This window comes from Chamaea fasciata, unplaced genomic scaffold (genome assembly GCF_029207755.1).
Source record: "Chamaea fasciata isolate MVZ Bird 193981 ecotype frontalis unplaced genomic scaffold, bChaFas1.0.hap1 SCAF_4, whole genome shotgun sequence".
Classification (NCBI taxonomy): domain Eukaryota; kingdom Metazoa; phylum Chordata; class Aves; order Passeriformes; family Sylviidae; genus Chamaea; species Chamaea fasciata.
This window is the reverse complement of record NW_027094089.1, coordinates 35,164,843-35,188,697: the sequence shown is the minus strand read 5'-3', so window position 1 is coordinate 35,188,697 and position 23,855 is coordinate 35,164,843.

Genomic DNA, 23,855 nt, shown 5'->3' with positions numbered 1-23,855 from the left:
ACTGACTTTTTAAAAACACATTAAACAACAAAGATCTACATAATAAAAGTGTAGAGCTGAAAGTATTGCCAGCAAACCGCATTGCAGTGGTGTCCATGGGAAATATGAAAATCATATATCACTGTACTGTTAATAATAATATAAGACTATAGAATTCAATTTACTGCTGTATTAGTACAGGATTCATGTTACCTACTGTAACACTATAATGAAAAGGGTAAAAATAGCATGTCCACAAATGCATATGTAAGGTACTAATATCTAAATAATAATAATAATAATAATAATAATAATAATAATAATAATAATAATAATAATAATGTTACCAGACTGCAGATAAAATACCAAGTATTCCTTATAGACTGTATAGATTCTGTTATGTATAGTACTTTGGAACATGCTATATAGAGGGATTATTTATATCCAGTAACCAACTTAAGTGCATGAAAAATTATATGAGGCTTAGTTACAACAGAATAGTATGGTAGCAATTTAAGAGCATTAGGGACAAATAAGCACCTGGAGACAAAAGCAGCATTCTCAGAAACCTAAACCCATGTCAGAGAACTTCAGCACTGCACAGCACAAATACCTATCTCCCTGAAAGAAACAATATGCTGCGTAACATGTAACATAATATCAATTATTTATTTAACCACTTTTCAGTAGCAGGGATCACTTTATACAGTTAGGGGCCCAGGGACAGAATTGAAATAAATTTTATTTCTTAATCTGCGTAGCACTTGAGGATAGGTAGACACTACAAGCAGTATTACTAAGCATTAGAAACTAAGGTTCTGCTATTTACATAAATTTAAATGGAAAATGCTTTCCACAGTATTTTCAAAAAAAAGAAGCATAAAACCCTCAGACTCCCCAAAGTTACTGGATTAATTCAATTTATTTACTAAATAAAATAGTGACTTTAGCTTTTCTCATACCAATGCTTTAGCTTTTCTCATACCAATATACAAAATATACTCCCTAAATTATACTGGCTGTCCCATTTCCAACTAGAAATTGCATATTTCCTTTTCATCTTTCAAACTTTCTGCATAGGTCTCTGCTGCTCCAAATTTAAATAGAACTTGACACACATATCACAGTTGTTATAAGATCAAGTTCAGACTTACCCATCGGCTGCCACCATCCCATACATCGCCATGGAAAAAAAAACTTGTGGCATTCCCCACAGGCTACATGTCTTACTTTTCAGAGGAGTAATGTCCTCACCCAGCTTGGCACTACCTGTAGGAATAAAAAATTGGAGTGGAGAATAAAATCCTCTGCTGCTCTGGTGCCTTCCCTGTGGCTCTTCTTCATAGTGGCTTCTGCCATACACAAAATGGCACCTCTCTTTAAATGCAGAGAGGTCCAGGCTTTATATACCAGGCATGAGAATGTGAGTATACCACAAAACACTAGTTCCTTATCATGGGCTTGTTAGTTTGTCCAATCTGTGGCAATCACTTTGGTCCCAGGGGTTGAAAGACACAAGACTCAGGGAAAAAGGAAAGCAAAAGCTGAAGAAAGATCAATACTGCACTGTGAAACAAGAAATGTAGGCTATTTACTTTTCATTGATCTGATGATGCAGGAGAAACACCTCAGACTGGTATTAAATTGAGGGAATACATCTTCTGTGTTTTTCACCTCAAGGTCAAGAAAGAGTCAAAAAGAAATTAGAACAAACAGAAACTAATCACAGGAGTAAAATAAAACTATTAAACAACATTACAAAACCACCTGGAAACATAACTAAATATCAGGCTGAATAAGGTTCACAATAAAACAAACACTGCCAGTTCTTATCAGTTTCAACTTGCACCTGGACTGAATGCAAGAAAAGTGGCTGTATGAGGCAAGTTAAAACAAATCAAAGTATAATGTTAGTGCAGAGACCTCTTCAAAAAACTAGAAATCTTCCCTCATAGAATTAGAAACATCTATAATGACTCACATCAAAGACAGACACAGGTGTTCACTTGCACAATTTTATTTAAACAAATAAAGTTTTACCTGTTTATCTTACCTTGTTGTGCTGGTTTTGCATTGATTTACATTTAGTGAAGAGGGAAGAAGCCACCCACAGAAATGATTTTTTTAAGAGAAGCTGCTAACAGCTCAAGCCGTGTCTGACAAACCAATCAGTGACTAGTTTTGAATACTGACACCTTGTTAAACCACTAGGAAGCTGAACACACCTCTGTGAATGCACATGTTAAAAATCAAACAAACCCCGGAAAACTCTCTTTTCTTCTGGCCTAGGAACAGGTAACAGGCCAGTCTGCCCCCCTCTGCGCGTCCGGGCCAATGCAGGGCCTACCGAGGGGCTGGGACCCCACCTGTGGAGTCTGCTGGACCCTGTCTGGGCTGGACAGGCCCCAGCGGTGGTCAGCACCTTGCCACCGGGCCGGCTTCCCCCATCCTCCAGCATGGGCCTAGCAGGACTAGGCTGGACCGGGCCCGACCTCAGCTGCAGCACTGGCTGGCCTGGGCCCCCAAGATCTTAGCACACTTCCAGCACAACCTGAAATCCATCACTGTGACTGCTTCGGCCACTGCCCAGCAGAAACCATGATGACCACCACAGGCTGCGGGTGGATATTAACTCTTTTGTTGCCCAGATGAAACTCGCAAAACATTCACTGATCCTCTCTCAGGTGAGAGAAAAGGACAAAGTGAAAACAGGTAGAGAAATAACATGAAGACACCAAGGTCAGTAAAATAGGAGTCAAGTTCCAGATGAGAGGAGAATGAAGAGATGCCTTAGCCATAGGCTGAAATTCTTTTGCAAGGCCATGGTGCTGGACTGTGATATATTAGAATATCCCTTTAATTCGCAGAAGCAGTATGGGGAGACAGTGTTCAAATTGCAGACATGAGCAAAGGCATTTGTGCTGAAGCAAGTAAATGTTGAAGTAGCTGTGATCTCATGAGAAGCTTAAACAGAGAGAGATGAGAGTGATGAAACACTCTCTGCACCCAGGGAAAGAAAAAGAAGACCTCTGTACCCAGAGACGAAAATTATCTCAGAGATAGATGAAGAAAACCTTTGCTTTGAACTGCTCATCCTTAAAATAATACCCCATGAGTTTGACATGGCCCATGAATGCACCTGTGGGAAGGCTGCATGAGATGGGAGGGACTTCACAAATGCAGATTTCCAGACAATTGCTATTTGCGAGAATTGTAGCCGCAAGAGAACTGTTTTCTTGTGGAGAAGTCTCCGTGACATGGCAGAAGAGACTCCTCTCCCTAAGGGAACTAATAAAAGACTATTTTAAAGGTAGTCAGCTAACCTAAGTCCTGAAGTTTTGTCTTTGTACATTGTCAATGGGAAAAAAAAAAGGTTGTGGGGGGAGGAGAAGTGTTTTGAAAGTTTTATTCTAATTCTTAGTAAATATTTTCTTGTAGTTTTGTTAATAAAGTTTTCTTTATACCCCTTAAAATGTGAGCCTGCTTTGCTCTTCTCCTAATTCTATCTCACAGCAGAAAAGGAATAAATAATTCTAGTAGGTGTACTGGCGTTTAGACAACATTAGACCCACCATATGAATTGGTGCGTTGGCCAAGAAATTAAAAATTGGTGAACTTAAACTACTATTGAAACTTGTGAACAAGTTGTTAATTGTCATTCAAAGTTTATTTAGATGTTTAGTGAAAATTTTCCCCAAATGAAATCCTTATCAGTGCTCCTTAGTCTGGAAAAATTGACACCACCTCAAAAAAACATAAAAGTGACTTCACTTTCATAAGCAAATGTGAGCACTGCATCAGCTCATGGAGGTGAGAAATAAGTATGCTAAAGGACCACCTCCTTCATAACTGGGAGAACTGCAGAGGAAGTTCTCATGCGAGAGGGCAAATAACAGTTTTGTATTCTCCAAAAGCAGGAAGAAAACAGTGGTGCAATCTCACATAAAATATACTGAAAAAAATAAAGGAAAGGAGTCAGAGAAAATTAAGACATTGTCTTCTATCTTCATTTCTTATTCATATAGAGAATAGGTGTAGACCTTCTAGACAAGATAGAAAATGATGCCTTAAGAAGGAAGTGCAAAGTTCAGACTGTCTCTTTGACATTAAGGATTCGGGTTATTGAAAAAAGTACTTGTACGTTCTCAGTGGTTCATTGGTGTACTAGTTTAAATAGAAAGCCTTTTAGTGCTAAAGTACATCACCATACTTCTACGATGAAAAAATAAACATAATTTGGCTAGATGTGGCATTTAGAGCTAGAGTCAAATGACAAAGTAGGGGAAAAAAGAGCAGAAAAGTGTGCTACATATTGCAATTATTTATTATTTTCAGTGTAAAGCATTTATAATTTTTTCAATAGCTATTACTTAAAAAAAAGTTTTGCCATAGGGAAGAAATGTGAAAAGAATTGCCATGGATCACGCCTTTGGATTAGAAGTTAGGAAGAGACTGGAAAACAATGAAAATAGTTTCCTTTGGTAGTGAAAACTAGGGTTTTTAATATCTATTTAATGTTAGTAGAGATACTTTAAATTAAAGGTTATCAATGAGAGTTTGAAGTAGAAGAAATGTTCAGCATGGGACATTTTCAAACACATTTTCTTTCTGCTTGTTTTCTTCCTCTGTTTTATTGTTAAATTCAGTTTTGGGGGTGAATGTCTTCTGTCACTATAAGGTTTTTTTTAGAAGAGATTAAATTTTAAGATCTAACACCTCAAAATAACACTCAATACTCTTTCCTGAGGGATGCGTTTACCTTCATGGAGATTTGCACTTACTTCAGAGTAATCAGCTTTTCTGTGATTAAACATACATTTTGATGGGGAAATCCACCCATGCCTCCTTGAATGAGACTTCCCAGAGATTTCCTTCTAATTAGGAGATACCACAAAGGGAACTTTCTCTTCTTGCATCAGATTGAAGATAACTTTCTGCTTATGTCTAGCAGTGTCTGTTGGTCTAATATCACATCCCATCTTTGTAAAACCTACTTGTGAAGAAAGATCAGTCCTCAAGATGAGCTTGCTTGGAGCTACCGCTTAAAGTTAATTTTCTGTAGGTATTTAAATGTACTGTTTTCCTCAAAACTTCCTTTCTTTTTATTTTCCTTCTAGTCTTTTGACAATAAACAAAAAACCCAAATCCATCAAAGTTTACACAACACAGCATTCTCCATGAGAAATCTTGCCAGAATAGCAAACACAGCCTGCCAAAACAAGACAGCTATTAAAACACACACAGAGGTCCCATACTGAGACATATGTTATAAAATGCAAACTGTGTCAGTGAAACCATGTGCAAGCATCAGAACTAACTGATACAAATGAAGGGTAGAAACTGGTATTTCCAGAGAAGCATTTGCCACAAAGCAATCACTGCCTGTCTCCCTGTCTTAGTCTCCTAGACAAACCTTAAATCAAACATGCAGACTATTTTAAGTTAAAAAGATGAGAATTGAAATTCATAATTCTGATAAATACTGAAAAACAGGAACAGAACCCCAGATTTGAATGGGGTTTAAATCTATGTCACACCTGCCTTCTGCTAACTTTTCATGTCCTCTTTGTCCTTTATTTCTGTTCTTCAAGTGTTCATTTCTTTTCACACTTCCCTTTAGTACCATTGTCATACCACAGGTAAAACTATCCAGTTTTTTTCAGACTATCTATTAACATATTAAAATAAATCAAAAGAAATGGTTCTTTATTCCTACTGTACTTGAAATTTGTTTAGATTTGTACCAATACCAATAAATGGGTTCAGGACCTGCTTTTTTTTTTTTTTTTTTTTTTTTTCATTTGTCCCCATCAACAATGGATTCAATCTATATGAAGCAATTATTGCCTTTATCTTTAGATTACCAAAAGGCTTTAGACTTGCTTCTGTCAGAACGTACATTTTAACAATGTTTACATTCTGAATGGAAATTTTTTTCAGTAAAATATACTGACAAATGTCATTACAATAAACATAGTATGTAATAATATATAAAAATAAATTAATGAAGGTAATGAATATAATATACATATTCATATATATCTGTATGAACATAAAAATGTTCATTACAGTGCAGAGATCTTAGTAACAAGTATTTTCCTCAAGTATTTTAAAGACATTTACTTTGAAAAAAATCTTCATTTTAATAACTATGTTTGCAGAAACATATAACCACTTGCAAAAATTTATTGGAAAAAAACTGGAAGGACAATTAATGTATTTGCAGCTATTGGAACAAAGAAACTCTTAGATTCTCTAAGACAATATCACTATTATTAGAACTGTTTAGGAAATACTTCTGTTCAAACAAAACTATATTAATGTGTAAAACTGATAGACTAAAATAAAATTTTAATCAGCTTTAAAACAGTTATCTTGAAGATAAAATGAAAATCCAAAGAGATGAAGAATAATGGCTATTGATAAATAGCCTATCCATGAATTCCTGAAGGCTGTAAAATTTCCAAACCAAGGAAACCTCTGAAATATTCCAGCTAAAAGCAAGAAACACATATATGCAGTTTGTCACAGTTTACAATATGATGGATACTAGCATAATTATTTTCTATATGTAAAAAGAAACATTATGCATATGTCAAAAGATTTACACAACTTGCAGGTTAATAACGTACATTATGAAAATGAATATTCTATAGTAGACAATACAGTCTATCATGCGAAAACAGAGATAAAGATACTTTTTCCTTAGCAGATGAGACTTACTAACATTAGAATTACAGGAAATGGACATTTTAAATCTGGTCCAGATGCTATAAGGCTGTTTTAAAACTTTTTTTGGTTGCACAGGCCCCTGAACTCTTGTTTTCACTTACTGTAATTTTTGTTCCTTTGTTCAAAGTTTATCTCAAGAAGAGACTTATGTCTTAAACCACAAAATTCAATTCAGATTTTGTTTCATTCTTTGTGACTTCTCTCATTGCTTTTTCATTTTAACCTTTGAAATGTTGACAATAAGGAAAAGAGTTTCAAGACACATTCAGAACAAAAATGTCATACTGCAAGCATTTTGCAGCAGTGTTACATGTTGTTCTTGAGTAGCAGTGCAATAATAATAATAACAATAATAATAATAATATAATAATGCAATCCTAGATTTATATAAAATGTTTCCAACACAAAACTCCATTTTCTAAAATAATTTTGACAAAATATTCCTTTAAATCCCAAACAAAAAAATTAAGATATTCTTTCACAGGAAACTCCGCTTTTATTTCAGGTTATAACAAACTAGATATTTCTTAGATTATGTATATATAATATTTCCCTACTGGAAAACTATTTTATACATATACATATACATATACATATACATATACATATACATATACATATACATATACATATACATATACATGTATGTATGTCAGTATGTATGTGTATATATATATATATTTAAGTTTTTCTGTTGGAAATTTTCTTTTTCAAGGGGAGGTATTCAGCCTTGTACCTACTCACATGATGTGCATACCCATGCAGGGAAATAGGGCCACACATCTCTTCTTCCACATGATTTAATTCTGTTGCTTTACACATAAACAAGTCTTGGAACATTTCTGCTGATGAGGTGATATTGCTTTGCTACCTCATTCAGGATCTTAGGCAAACTGAGTATCTTAATGAAAGTCAAATACAAATAAAAATGGACTATGTATAGGCATGTATAAGTATAAAGTTTGCTTCTAGTACCTCCAGTGAATAGGGACCACCACACTGGAAGGACTGAAATCTTTATCTCTGTCCTGGCCATATAGAAAATTGTGACAGAAAAATCCCACTCTTCATCACTGATGTCCAATTGCAGCTCATAAATGAAATGTGAGAAATGGCCACAAAATTCTACTAAGGAAAAGCTTCAGGATGTCGGTCTAAAGCAGATTGAACCCATAGGTTCCTGTGATAAGAGCATCCCACTGTTTGTCTCAACCACAGTGAAACAGACCCAAAGGGAGCCTCTCCCTACTTGGCTGACAACTGACCTATCTGAAGTGTCAACAGCATGATGTTAGCAATTCTCAGGTTCATGAAACTGAGGGCAACTTCTCTCCTTGATTTTCAAATGCATATATTTGTGAATATAGTAGTCTATGATCCCTACAATAAGTTAAAAAATCACAGAAAAAATCTGTTATTTGAAAATAAAATCTTCTCATAGATACAAAGGACACACTGATGAAGCCATCAGATGGATGCAAAAAGGACCAGAGACTCAGTTGATGATGGCCAATATCATTGCACCCTTCATTATGACTCTAGCAAACAACACGGGTGCCTTTCTGAATAGTGAAAGGTTCAGAAGACAAGGAAAGGATGAAAGGGAGAAAATAGGGAAAAGAGGGAACCCCTCCCCTGCCTTCCTCCTTGCTCCTTCATTTGCCAGTATTTAGACCAGCTGGACTCACAAATGCAGAAGTTTCTAGTGTGGGCAATGGATTTGTAGAGAATTCTCAAAGCCTGACAGAAGGCTCACAAAGTATGGATCTGTATGCAAACTTTGAGAAAAAAATGCAGACTTAGAAATGCCATGGAATAGGACAGACATTGCCAAGAGAGAAATGAAACTAGAAACAGGTTTCAAAGTAAAAAACAAGTTTCTATTTCTTGCAAATAGACTGGATACTTCAGAGAAATTGAACTTCGTAGCGTAGTAGAGGACCCAGGAGGGGTAATTTTAGGTGACTTGCTTTAAGGCATTAGCAGCGCTGTGTGGCAAAAGCTGATGGCCCAAGAAATGCTCATAATGTATTGTGATTAGGAAATAGTTTGGCTTCTGATTGTGATGGTGTGAATTGTAACATCTGTACTATCTCACCTTTCACATGAGACTGAAAATGGAATAAATGTTTTTAAAACAACTCTCAGTTGCCCCATCTCTGAGTCAAAAAAAGGCATGATCTGACTTTCCAACATGGGCCTCAAAGACCTTTCTGTTAGTTATGAGTTTTCTGATTCTGTCTAACCCTCATCCAAGGAATGAAATCTAATATTTGTTTAAGGATGGCTGGAAGCACATCTACCTCAAACTTTTTTCTCTCCATTGCAAGTGAGTACTAAATGGCTGCATGGTTTTTCATTCTTGTGGATGAATAGGCAGGAGAGGCATTCAGCCTGGCTCTGAGTACCACAGAGCGGGGACATGTCATGGCACTATGGGAGTGTTGGTATTGAATTCTGTTACTTTACAGATACGTGATGCTGTGGTCATGTTGACTACTGTCATGTTTTAGGGAGGTTGAAATTCTTTGGTAAAATTAACGGAGTTTGAGTATTTGGTATTCACTAGCTTTCATGTCCGAAAGGCCACAGCTTCACCTAAATAAGACCTCTCAATGATGCACTTTCAGATGCTAAAGCTGCAAGAAAACTGCAAAATTTATAATGAGGACCCTGTAAGACAGATATGTTCATATAGCCCTTCCAGAAAAGTCACTTATTACTGTTTCTGGGCACAAATTGAGTCAGATAAGGTCTCAGTCAAGGCTTTACAGCTTTGGATGCCAAGAAGCAGGATTACTGGAATACTGAAAATCAGAAAGTGCTCCAGATAAGTTTTTATACATGTTTCAAGATCAAATCACAATAATTTGATTTGTTCTAATTATGCTTCTTACACTCTCCTCTGTAGTGCAGTTACCACTTTGGCAGTAAATATCATACAAGGAAAATGGAGACAAGACTGCATAAAACAGACTTAGAGCTTTTCGCATATCATATCTGAATGCAGATCACATCCACTCTAATTCTTTCAAAGCTGTTGGATTTCCCTTTACAACACAGATATAGATTTTACAAGCATTACAAAAAGACATAAAGGTATAAAGAACGGAAAACTATGCAGATAGGGAGCAGAAACAAGTAGGCAGATTCATACCTGGAATCTGAGGTGATTTGTGCACATTCAGTGGCAACTAAGATGTACTTCATGGTCTTGACTCTTTAAAACAAATAAAAATGACATAAGAATTCTTTATTTTAAGTGGAACTCTTATATATGTAGAAGGAGAAGATATTTCTTTCTCACTTGAAAGAGAAGAAGTACTATTTGTATTTAAAGGCTATGAAGGATAAAGAAAACTCTAAAAAAGAGAATGCAGAAGGAAATGATTTTGTCTTCATATGAGATCAGATATGAAACCAACACATATTATGCAGTAATACAAAACATGGGACAAAAAGCTCCTTGAGAGCTCAGAAATGGCTTCAGAGCATGAGGTTGGACCTGGCTTTTCTGAAATAGGACATTTTGAATACTGAAGTGTAGTTAAACACCTGTTTTTGCTTGACAGCACATTAATGGCTCTTTAAAGATCTACTTTAGAGTGTTAAATTAAGCTGTATGTCTGCAAGGGAAAAGTGACTCTGCAGGGTCAGATACGAAGAGTGTCCATTCCTTTAAGAAGTGATGGACAATTTCTCAGTTATACTGAGAAATAAACCTTATCTCTTTATGCTACTTGAGTGTCATATATTGTTGATGAAGTAATTATTTCCTACACATTTCTTTGTCTTAGCTTAATAGAAGGGCTGAACTCCTCCACAGCATCATCTGACTGACCTGTGTCAATTCAACCTATGAAGCAGTCAAGTTCTGGGAGGAACAGACAGTGAGAAAAAGAGAGTCAGGAAAGCTCCAGGATGAAATGCATAAAAGGTTCAATTTTGCATTCAAACTTTGGAATGTTTATCAAAATATAATCTGAGGTTTCCATCCTTCTCTGATAAATTAATGCATACCAGCTCTTGCAGAGAGCAGTCTATTTCTAATATCATCTTGCACTAGTTAATAATGCAGACAAAGGTTACAGTGCAGTAGACACGTAATTTCCACACTCATCTGAGTTTGTATGATTTTATTAGTTCTAAGAGATTAGCTCACCATCTTAGCTTTCATAGTCCTATTTCCTGCAGAGTTTCAGGATGCCTGAAGTTAGCAATGTGAACAAATTCATATTTTCATATTATTTTCCCTAGAATTATAATGAAAGTAGAATGACACTTAAAAACTTTTCCTTTAATATTTGAAATAGAAAAATTCTGTTTCTGAGGAAGTAACTCTTTCCCAAAAGAATATATAGGTCCATATCTGAACATTGTTTTTTAAATAATTTATGGTGGAAACATCTAGAATTAAGGAAGATTTTGTGATTTGCAGCAGAAGAATTGAAGCCTTTTAAAGTCAGTGTTGATTGGGTCATAAGGCTCTTGTAGCGACTACACACAATTTCTCAGGACCTGAATGTCCAGTGCAGAAAAAATCAGAGGAGTAGTATGCACCAGCTTTGAGTACTTAAAGACATGTCCATACCAGAAACCAAAAGAAAACATACAAGTTATTTCATATCTCAGTCACTCAAACGCACTCTTCAAGTTAATCAGAAAAAATCTGTTTTTATATGAATTGTAAAACCCAGCAGAGTCATTGAGACTGGAAGAATCTGTTGCCTGGAATACCAAGCAATGCAACCTAAGCATAAAAGTATAACATCTAATCTGATGAAGGAAGACTGTCAGAGTACTTTGAGTAACAGTAGTGAAAAGAGCAGGTTGCTGTAATGCTGTAGTGACAATTACAACCCAGAAGGCACTTCAAGATAAATCCCTATTTTAAGGTTCAGTGAGCAGCAGGGAAGACATTTGGAACTGAGAATTTTCATGCTTGTTCAAAATTGAAGACATTTATTCTGTATTTAATTATTTTCTCTTTTAAAGTAGCTCAAATACATGTGGTACAAGCACTCCTGCACTGAAGAGATTCTTGGAAATATTTAAAGTCATTAGGATGCTTGAGAAGGACAGAAGTATTTATGACAGTGACAGAAAAAATTGTACATTTAAACGGGAAAAAGAATACAAAGGCTTCTTAGTCTTTATAGTGAAAATCAAAACATAAGAAAGTATAAAACATTCCTCTTCATACAAGAATGAGCTGTGATTCATTTTATTAAGAGACTAAGCAAGAAAGAAGGGCCTAGACTCACCACACTCCTATGCTGACATCCCATTACCCAGTGCAGCCAACAAAAGCTAATAAACAGACAGCTTAAAAATCAACCATAGAAAGAAATGGATTGTGGTTTATTGGAAAATGCAATTGTCCTAGCCTGGGACAAGCTTCATTGTTAGAACATCAAATCAGATTCATCAATTTCTACTGCTTACAGAAATAGTGATATAAATTTAAAATCCTGACTGAATTTGAAATTTATAGACAAATACTTATATATTTCTTTATAGATAAATTAGAACATAAGAAAAATCAAAGACCAATGGACAACATAAGATTTTCAGGACCAACATGCATGACACAAAATATTTTCTGCTGCATATATTATGTTTCTCAGTGCAATTAGAAATAACAGAAGTATCATGGTTTCAAAAATACATGTTGGAAGAACATTCCAAAACCTAATTTGAGACACATAATTTTTGGTTTTTTTTGTTTTTTTTTTTTTTTTTTAATTAATGCAGCCAGCATTAATCTCCCTAACTTTAATATAATTTTATTATGCCAGATCATATTACATGTATCAGTTATATATGTAATAACATATGCTGTTTTATCAGTTCCGTATTTTTTTTCTTACAAAAAGACAAATTTTAATGCATTATTTTCATTTTTCTGACCTATCTCTATAACTCCAGCTGTTTTTTAGAAAAATTGCTATGTAAATTAATTTTAATTTATTTTTACATATGTGAATATAATGAAGATTATACATATCATCAAAGAAATGGTAAAAAAAGTTTTGTACTGTCAGGAAAAAGAATAGTTCCAACATTATCAATTATTTTGTGATTACTAGTATTTCATTTTCTTTTAAAACCTCCCCATCATTATGCCATGATTTAAGACTTTTTATGAATTAAATATATATTTCCGGGCAATTACTAGGTTCATTGCTAATCTAAGCCAGCATGTCTTCTATCATATTCATTCAAGGAACCAGATTCAATAATGAAAGGCATTGCATGGCTGGACAGTTAGCAAACAGGGCATATTCAGCATACTAATTTAAATAGTGCATATTCTTTTCTCACTGAGAGAAGAGGCTGAAATAGCCTGCTCACTAGATTAGAGGACTCTGTTCACCTCCTCAGTTATTAAGTTAGTGAAAACAAGTAGTTTCAGGAACAGTAATCATGGTTGAGATCTTTTACTGATGTTTAAACAGGTATAATATCTCAGTCTGGAAGTATTTTACAAGCATTTATGAGTTACACAACATAAAGGAGTTTCTCTACTTTTTCCATTTGCTTTGATGTCAAAAAGGGGAAAAATAATCAAAATACCTCAGTGATAGAAGATATATTAAGAGGAATTAACTTGCTCAAGGTCCTATAGAGCTGCATGGTCATCTCAATAGTTTCCTAGACTTTTCTCTGAACTATGTAATAATCTGTCTTCTCTGGCAACAAAAAAAAAAAAAAAAAAAAAAAAAAAAAAAAAAAAAAAAAAATTAATTCCTTGCTGATAATTGGTGAAATTAATACAAGTTGTAAAAGAGGTAACTGCTGCTGACTTAAGGAATTACACAGAGATTAATTTTATGTTATGCCTCAGTTACCCCACAAATTAGAAAATAGCATAGACATCATTTTACAAGAAAAAAGTGTTCAGACTAATTATAAGCTATGTTATAGAAGTTCTTCTGTTTGACAAATTGTCTAATTCAGACTAGATTTGAAGCCAACAGTTATCAACACCTTTGCAGCCTCTTTCTTAATAAAAGACACTTAATAGGCCTTTCCCTCAAACATTCTGTTCTTCAAATAAGTCCTCATTTGTGATGTAGCTGATCAAGTCATTATTTACTGGACGTTTTCTCTCTTTAAATTCTCTAATATTGGTTTAGTTTTTTTCCACCCTTTCCAGCAAACACTCAGAATATAGCAAAATATATATTTCTTCCTTGTGTATCAGGGGGACAGAATAATAATTCCTTTTTTAGACAGCTTTTATTACTTTCCCTTTCAGAAGGAAATAATTTGAAATGAGGTTTACATTCTATAAAACTCTCCTAGTTAGCCAAAGTCACCAGAAAGAATTATTATTAATTTATTTTTAAAATGATACCAGCATTAAGCCAGTTGCATATTATGAGCATTATACAATCATGAGCAAAACAGAAAACTTCTTTTAGGCTGGAAAGCTTTGCCCTATTCATTCAAAAGAAAAAGGAAGCAGTAATGGGAAGAAAGCAGACAGTGCCTTCTCCATATGCACAAATGCACTTAGTCACTCCAATCACATACCTGTTTGGTAGGTGCAAACCAGGTCTTGAGAGACACCCCATAGCCTGGCTAACTTTTAAACCAATTATTCCTCTCTGAAATGTGAGGAAACAATGCAGCAGGGATGTACCCCAACCTGAGTCATCCAATGTTGTGAGCAAGTCACAAAGAGACTTTGAATCAAGGAGAAAGCACCCATGTCCTGAGTCTTGACCCTATGTTCTTCTTAGGGAACCATGTTTTACCAGTCTTCCCAAATGTCACTCTTTATGCATTTAGGAGGAAAAAAAAAAAAAAAGAAAAGAAAAGAAAAGAAAAGAAAAAAAAAAAAAAAAAAAAAAAAAAAAAAAAAAAAAAAGAATAATTTTAAAGTACAAACTCCAAAATGAGATTTATCAGAAAAAAATATATAAAGTAAAGAATTTGATACAAAGTCCTAGAACTGTAATGTGTCATTAAAAAGCCATTTTGTTTCCTTTGAACAGATCTCCTGGCTGGCATGTTGCCTGGAAAGTCTTTGATAATAAACCTCTTACAAACATAAAGTTGTGTAAGAAAAGAGGATCCAGCAAAACCAGTTTGTCTTGTCTGCTCACAGTCCATTCAAAGACATTTTCTTATAAATAACAAGGGGCTGTATACTTGGAGGCTCAAGGGGCTCAAGCTGTGCCTTTCCATCAAGATAATGAGAGATGACTTTAAAACTTGCCCAGCACTGGACTGAGATGAATGACCTGTTCGGCTTCTTACTCAGCAGTATTGTCTTTGGGGTTGGTTTGTTGTTTTTTTGGGGGGAGGATGGGTTTTTTCCCTTGTTTTTTCACTACATACTTTTCACATGCATAAGAGAGATTAGTGTTCTTTGGGAAATGGAAATTCTTAATGCACATCCATCACCAGAGAGCAGGGTGAACAGAGATAAACATTACACATAACACATTTCATTTTTCATCAAATTCAAAAAGAAATGTATTCATTTTTCAATAGAAGGCTAAAAATATCTTGCATTTGCAACTATTCCTACTTGTATATCAACACAATTCATAAGTCTTAATTCATTAGACTAATGTGTTTATAAGGCAGCTGAAATGTCAAAGCACTGCTAGATTTAGTATAAACCTAAATTCCATTACCTGGCGGGCATTAATTGCTTATGGAGCATGGGGATTCTTCCCAAGAGTCTTATATGTTTCCTTTTGTCATTTTGCTAACTATTCTGTCTAGACGAACTTAAAGCCCTTAATCCACCATAGGGATCAATAAACTGCACAATAATTCAGTCCTAATAATTAGCTTTCACTTAAACACAAATGGTCGTTTCATTGTGAACTGCAGTACAAAATGATAATGCAATAATTAAAAAGACAGATGAAAGAGTGACTTAATAGGAAAGACGCCTTACTGTTCAATTAGAGACATTACCATTCAACCTTTTTATTACTGCAACAACCTTTCAATTTTTTAAAAAATAATACTTCAAGCTATGCTCATTTAACACATGACAGTATCACTATTATATGCACAGTCTTATGATATGAGCCTCACACTACAAGACTGATGCAAGCCAGTTATCTTGCTGAAACCGTAAAAATGATGAGCATTTGTTGCTAAGGTCTACAAGTTATATATAAATCACAGCACTGCAGTTGCCAAACAGGAAAGTTTCTTTTATAAAAATGCTCTTTTGTCCCCAGGAATATGAGGAGTATCGTGCAGCCTTTTGCAGTAATCTTAAGATGTTATTCCTCTATAAAATGTGTTAAAATATATTTGAAAAAAAATTTGATTACTTTCTACTCTTTTTACAATACCGGTTACCTGATAAATCATAGAGTACTAAATTCCCTATATTTGCTGATACAGCAATTTAGCTATAATAAGCCCCTAAAGGTACACAACTTCATTAACCTTTTAATACAGCTTCACAGATGTAGGATGATAGACACATTTGAAATCTTATGATCAAAGCAATGGCCTAATAGCAAGATCTTTCACTTTACCTTTGCCTTTTCTTGCTTTCATTTTAATTTCTGTTAAATCTTAATACATAGATGCAACCAGAATTTTATGCAATCTCACTGGGTGATGGAGAATCCATAAGCAATTTCTGTTCAAGTCAGCTTGTACAAATGCTAGTATAATTTTTCTTCACTCAGGCACGGCTTTGCTCTTCATTAATGAACATGTTCCTATTTCTGTTATAACTATACTCTTTATATGATGGAGATCCAATCATTGATGAAGTACAGTGGCAGCACAAAACACGTTGACCACCAGTAGAGCATTTTTATTACTTTAAGCACATCCTCTCAACTAAACCTCAAAAGCCACTGCTAAATAAGAGAAGGAAAAATGTGATTTTATATTGGAGACATGAGATCCAGCTGCACATAACCTGAACTTCTGAACTGTAGAACTTCAGATGTGTAAAATTTGGATCCACAAGACTCTTTGAGGAAGGTGCTTCTCCTATATTTTAGGTGAAGGATGGAGATAAAGAAACTGAATAACAGAGAGCAACTTGGAAAAAAAAATATTTAAAAAGTGGAAGAATTAAACTTTAGTCCTAGAACTAGTAAATGGTTAATAATAGATGAAAAGGATTGTTGCTCTTCTCAATATCTTGCAGATATTTTATTGCCAACTGATTTAACTATTTATAATACTATTTATATTTATATTTTTTTGAAAATTGCCAACATGTTCTGTATCAAGCTGAAAAATTACTGAAGTTACTTATTTAGATGCTGTTGACCACAATTCTAGGCTCAAAGTACTCTGAAGTAATTAGAATTCAGTGTCTCTGGAAAAGAATTGGGAATATATTCAGCACAGCTTTTTTAGATATCAAAACTAATTTCAGAGTATACAGTTTCTAAGTCTTGATCAGTCTTTCCTTACACACTGTATAGGATTTTTGGGTTGAAACAAAATGACTAATATAACCATAACTGTTGTTTTTGTCACTAATGCCCAAAACTCCCTGTCCAATAGACACACACAGCAGATGATTGACATAAAAAACCTGATGACAAGTAAATTCTATCACCGCTTGGTTCAGAGAAGGGTCCTGAACTTTAATCTTCAATGTCTTCACTAAAATGCTGTATGAGTTTTATGTTTTAACTGTTTTCCTTTGAAATGTCAATCCAGAATTCTCCACAGTAGTTCCAAGTTGGTGTTCCCTCTTTTGCAAAATGCAAGCTAAATTGAATGAAAATCATGTGGTATAAGGAAGATTCTACTTACACACCAATAGGTAAAAACTAGTCATCTTATGCTTTGTGCACCATTTTTACAGCTTAAATATTGAAGAGCATGAAAGCTCCTGAGACCACAGTTTGAAACAAGTTTCCTCTTAAATCACCTTCCAGTCTTTCTGCCTAGATACTCAAAACTTCACCATAAACAAATTTGGTGCCACTGCCTCTCCCACCTCCAGCCCCAACTCTACCAGAGATGCATGAAAAGTTACTAGCACATGTCCAGAGACGCAAATCTGGATGAACTGACATACTATACCCCCAGTTAGAAAAACGATAAAATTGAATAAACAAAGGAAGAATTTGGGCATATCCAGAGAGAGAGTTACTAGTGATACTAAATTGATTTTTTGCCTTTTTTTTCTTTTATATATTCCTTATATTCTTTACTCATATATTTCTAGCTTTGCAGCATATTTTTGTATTTGTAGTTAGCTCCAGCACTTTTCCCTAACCTACTGGGCAGAAAGACAAAACACATTCCAAGGGCTCCAAACTGAGGATCCAAGGATCCTATCCTATCTTGGTTCTTCCTGGGGGCCCAAGCTGAACAGTTCTTCATGACACATTGCCATAAACAGAGTATAGTTCCTATCTAGAGGAGGGGGGGATTTAAAAAGGGTCAAACTGAGGGGGAACTACCTCACCACATATGTCTCTAACTGGGGATTCTTGTCAGATATGCTAATTTGCAAAATCTATAAATATTGTATATGTGTTATGCTGTGTGTCCATCTTCAGTATTTTCCATCTGGTGAATCATGCACCTAAGGATCCTTATAAAGGTAGCACTCTTTTTATCACCCTAACTCTGTCTGGCTCATGATTTTAGGACCAGGAAAAGGCATCCCTAGAAACAGCTTACAGCTCATGGCTTTTCCCCGTGAAATCCCCACAACTCCCTGCTTTGTGCATCTAAAGCAGCCTATTTCAAAGTGACCTGACAGTAACATATTGCTTGCACAAAGAAAAGTGACGTCTGTCAATAATTCATGGTAGGAGGATCAAGATTCCTGAATTTAAAAAACCTCACAGCCCCAAATCCAGCAAAAACATAGCATTCATAATCATCTACCAAAGTAGAATAAGATAAAGCATTTATTCAAGATATACCTTGAACTGAATGTGATTGCATTTGGTAAAATTTTTCCAGAAGATGATCAGTTTAGCTGTTAACTTTCTTTTGTGGCCTGGGGGGGGGGGGGGGGAAGCAGAAAAAAGCAGTACTAGCCATCAGGCTTCAATTCAGCAAGGTTTAAGAACATTTTTAAAGTTAGATACACATTTCTCCAGATGAATGGGTATTCTTGGGAATACCCATGTCTAAAAAGCACTTAAGGTGGAGTGAGAAAACTCAGAAAACCACTAAGAAAACTAAAGTTCATTCTAAATGTAAGCAGTGAAAGAGTAATCAGAAAATGCACCCACATCTTTTCAGATGTTGATCATAAACTGAGGAAATAACACTCAATGTACTCCATTATTCCAAGGTTTGTAATAAGAGGCAATGTTTTTGGGAAGAATGATATTGTAAGGGGTGGAGGACTAAGAGAACTAACAATTCAAGTTAATTTTTGCAGTGTATCAGCTGCCTAGAAAAGAAAAAGAGTTAAGGATATTACTTCTTTCTAAAAAATGTGCCCCTTTTTCCTCCAGAGATTATCACATGGTATACAAAAGGGTTGCTGTGACCTTTTTCAGTTAAGTCAAAGTATTTATTTTATCAAACTCTTTTGATTGATATATTAGCATTATGCTTTTTTAAAATAGTTCTGTAACATGTTTAGTAGTATACATGAAGAATAAAGTACAATCAACACATATTTTGGATTTATATTCTATAGCCAGAGACACAATGTGTGTTGTTAATATGCTATTTTCTCAAATCCCTTCATTTCAAATATCCATAGTGTTAGGAGGAGTGGTTTCCTAGGATATCAATATAAAATATGAAGCATGAAATATTTATATTAGGAATATTATCCTTATAACACTGTTATTACCTTGTATGATGCATTATATTATATGATGTATGCAAATACCACAAAAGTATGATGAACAGACCACTGAGAAGTCTACATAAATCTGAAAAGCTATATATAGTTAGGTAAACTGCAGCCTCAGTTTTGAAATTAAACATGCTCATACATCCTGCTGCTGGATACCTCTCAGCTTGATATGTCTTGAAAATTCAACAGGCAACATCTAACAACACAAGGTGCTGTACCTGACTGGCCTCAGATAGTTACCAATATCTAATAAATGCCAAGGATCTGCTCCTTCTGGTTGATGGAAAAGGCAATCAAGGTTTAATGAGTGCCAAGAATCACATTGTAGTCCATTGCTTGCTACATAACTGGAGGTTAAAAATGTAAAATTTAACTCTGCCACTAAAAATGTTAAAGGTACATACAATGTATTTCCAAGATTGCCATCATCCACAACTCTGCTGCTTCCTTTCATTATATACAAAAAGCCATAAGCTTAGCACAGGTTTTTCAAAATTGAGATGCTTTATATGGAAACCGAGATAATGATGTAAATATGGAGCTTTGCTCTGTTTTTATCAAATGTGTGTAGCTTTTCATGTGTGCATCTTGTCTGAACCCCTAACTTGATACAAAGATTACATTCTGACAGCATTTAGATGCCATAGGTACACAGCTTAATGAGGAAATGCTTGTGATGGCAAGCAGTTTAATGAGGGAGTTATGGCATTGGTATTTTATATGTTACACTTATGTGTTAAAATAGACAGTAATTTTTAAAAGGTCATTTTGATAACTCATGGTTATATAAAACAACATAATCAATCCTAGTGTTTAACAACTCATCAGATTTGAGATAACACAGTCAAGATAAAGAATAGAGAATAAAGAATTATTTTAAGTACTGTGTAATTAGACAAAACAGTTCATATTATCTGAGCATATATTTTCAGATAAAAAATTAAATTATTATGATACCAATAAAGAAACACCAACATACATAGAAATAATGAAAATCAGACAGTCAGCAGTATACAGAATTATTCTTGACTACCAACCCAGAAGCTAAACATTTCAATGTCTTTCCAATGGCTCAAAAGCAAGTCATATTTGTCTCTCCAACTTTAAAATCACAAAGTTTCAGCAACAAATTAAGTTTTAGGAATGATTCCTTAGGACTTCAAGTCATTCAGATCACCTGCCATACACCTTGCTCACAGTGAACTCCATGCCAAGTTTACCAAAACAGGATGACAACCATATGTTTGAAAGTATTTTAAATAAGAAACAGTATAGTTACTATAGTACTATAGTAACATTAAAATACTCTACTTATCTGGCTCATGTCTGGCCTGTGCACAACAATAGAAGTTCTCTCACAGAGAAAATGTTTTTGAAACTGTCATGGGTTTTGTAAAGAGCGTATTATTTTATTCCATCTGGGTGGAGCAGAATTGCTTATCTTTGCTCAAATGGGTCAGTGTCACTTATCAGATGGTGGAGTGCTACTTATCTCTCTTCATTGTTTCACTACTTCCATGGGAATGTCTTCTGCTAATGGACCATTAAGAGCTCATCAATGACATTACACATTACAGTGCACTACTGTAAGCTGCTCCACACAGGGAGGAGGAGCCAAACCATCTTAACCTTGATAAAAATTAGCCACAGTCCCACTAGGTATCCAGTTTTTCCACCGGATCCCTGGAAGAAGACCGGACCCATCTCATCATTACTGGACCCTTTTTCTTCAACGGGACCATCTCTACTCCAACAGAACCACATCTGCCACTCCAGGAGGGCTTACTTTGGATTGCTTCCAACACCCTGACCAACAGGGTGTCAGGTTGTATTTCTGACTCTGTCAGAGTTTTCTAGGATTTCTTGTTTGTTTATTTGTTTGCTAATTCTTCTGTACTACAACATCTGTATTTTTATATCCCTAGTAAAGAACTGCTATACCTATTCCCAAAATCTTTGCCTGACAGCCTTTTAATTGCAAATTTATGATAATTTGGAAAAGGGGGGGAGGGGCTTACATTTTAAGGGAGACTCCAACCCTCCCTGGCAGATACCTGTCTATCTAAACCAAGACAGAAGCAATAGTTTATAACCATCTACAACTAATTTAAAAATGAGAAATTTTCTTATTCTGGTATGCATCTTTCTTGATCAATACAAATAGTTTGACTCCTGGTGAGGTCAATACTTTAACCTTTTACATATAATTATTTTCCTTTGCTTCGTGAGAAGAAAAATGAAATTTGGATTATATGCGATGATTCCAGATCCAAGCATCTTCCTCTCTCTTGCCATAGAAATACTTATTCCTTCCCAGGTATATCCACCCAAAGAAAAAAGGGAAAAAGAAAAAACAAACAAACAAACAAAAAAACCCCCCGCTGACAGTGTGTGTATGGATTATAATTTTATTTTGGATTCTGAACAGACTTTGATTAAATTTACCACGGCCTAGGGCCTAGCAATGGAGAGACAAAGTAAAAGAAAGGTGATAGAAAACATGTTACAGATTTTGTTACAGAAGTACACTTACAAATGGATAAGCATTGCCATTGAACTTTTCCATTTTATTCCAAGGACGTTTTGAAGGCAGTTTGCATTTTGTTGCCAGACCATGTTTGACTTTATGCCATTTATATATCTGAACGCAAAATGTTATCCTAAAGTCATCCAAGAGGTAATGGGTGTTTCCAGCTTTTACACTAGAGCGAGGAGATGCAAGAGTTCTAACAATCCTAGTCATTGACATTTACAACTGTGCGGTTTGTTTTTAATACAGGGCAATGAGCAATGTACTTAAGGCATCAGAAGATGGTTTATAACACACACTAAAGGTGAATCACTTTTTTAGTAGATTTATTAGCTAGAGGGCCTCAGTCTCAAGAGGAAATTTAGCCAGTTTTAACCCAAGTAGTGCTGCCTCTTTTAGTCATTTCCTTTGAAATTCTCAGCAGATCTCAGCCATCTAAAATGTCCTATTCAGGGACATTGCTTTTTTCCCCAGCTGGTTTCTGCTACCTTGGGTAATGGCAGAGTACTCATTAACAAACTAATTAATTTTTATTAATTATCTGTGGTGTAATATTTTTTACTGATTTTTCCTCTAGTATCTAAGCTTATTAACTACAAATACACAGTCAGTATATAATTAGTCCTGAAGTAAAGTGGACTCAATAATACTCATTGATTTTAAAATCAAACACACTAATATATATATAAACATATAGAAAGCCTTATGTTTTAAAGTATTTTTACCACTACAAAAAAAAAATTGCTAAAAATTTTTGACAAAATTTCAAAACTAAAAGAACTAAGATAATAATGAGAAATAGATAAGGAATATGATAATTTAAGAAATGACTCACGTAAACTGTCTTATTTTTAGTGCATAATCCACACTCCAATATTTGATGCCCCGACTTTGAATAAAACAATTCTGAATGGTACAGAGTAATAAATGCTACCAATACTATAATTAAATATGGTTACCACTATTATTTTTCTTTTTCAGGATTTCCTTCTGAATAAATGTAGTATCTAATTTATTAATTAGACATTAAGTGGTTAAAAATATGGAACCTGGATATTTGTAGTTTTCTCACAAATAAATCGTCAGCACCCTCTTCTCAAACCAGGAGAGACATTTTAGAATAGCTATCTGACCTTTCGAAACTAATTTTAGTGAGAACAGCCCAGTTTTATTAATTCTCGTAAAAGGAAAAAGCCACTCATCTAGGCTAGCTTTCATATAATGCCTGATAAAAGACTCTGACAGAGACCAATTAACAATTCCACATTCCAGGAGATTCCTTTTTGGCTTCATGGCCATCAGACTTTAACTGTTACATAAAACACCAGAAATAATAAAACCTCTGGTCGTTGCAGACTCCATTCCTCCTTCATCCACAAATAAGGCTCATTAGGAAGAGGATTTTAGTCTTACTGTACATTTCTTCATTGTAAGCCAGGCAGAAGTTTAAGAAGTTGTTGAGGTGATCAGGAATACTTTCAAGGTGCTATGAAGGGGACACTACCTACACAATACAACAAGTAAAATAGCTCCGAGTTATTATTTCAAGAAACTAATTCTGACTAATGTTATGGTTCCATTCACTCCTCATGAGTTCATGCTATATTTGAACATTTTATTTATTTGAATAGGTATCTCAAAGCTATTAAAATCACTTATTAATAAATTGTTGTAAATATCATGCTTTCATATTTGATTTTTCCATAAATACAGTCATAAATACAGAGGTCACATATTGCTACTTTTATTAATTCATCCTAAAAACTCTGATAGAATATGGATGGAAATTTGGTTTCAGTTTACAAGCATGTTCACAAACATGTA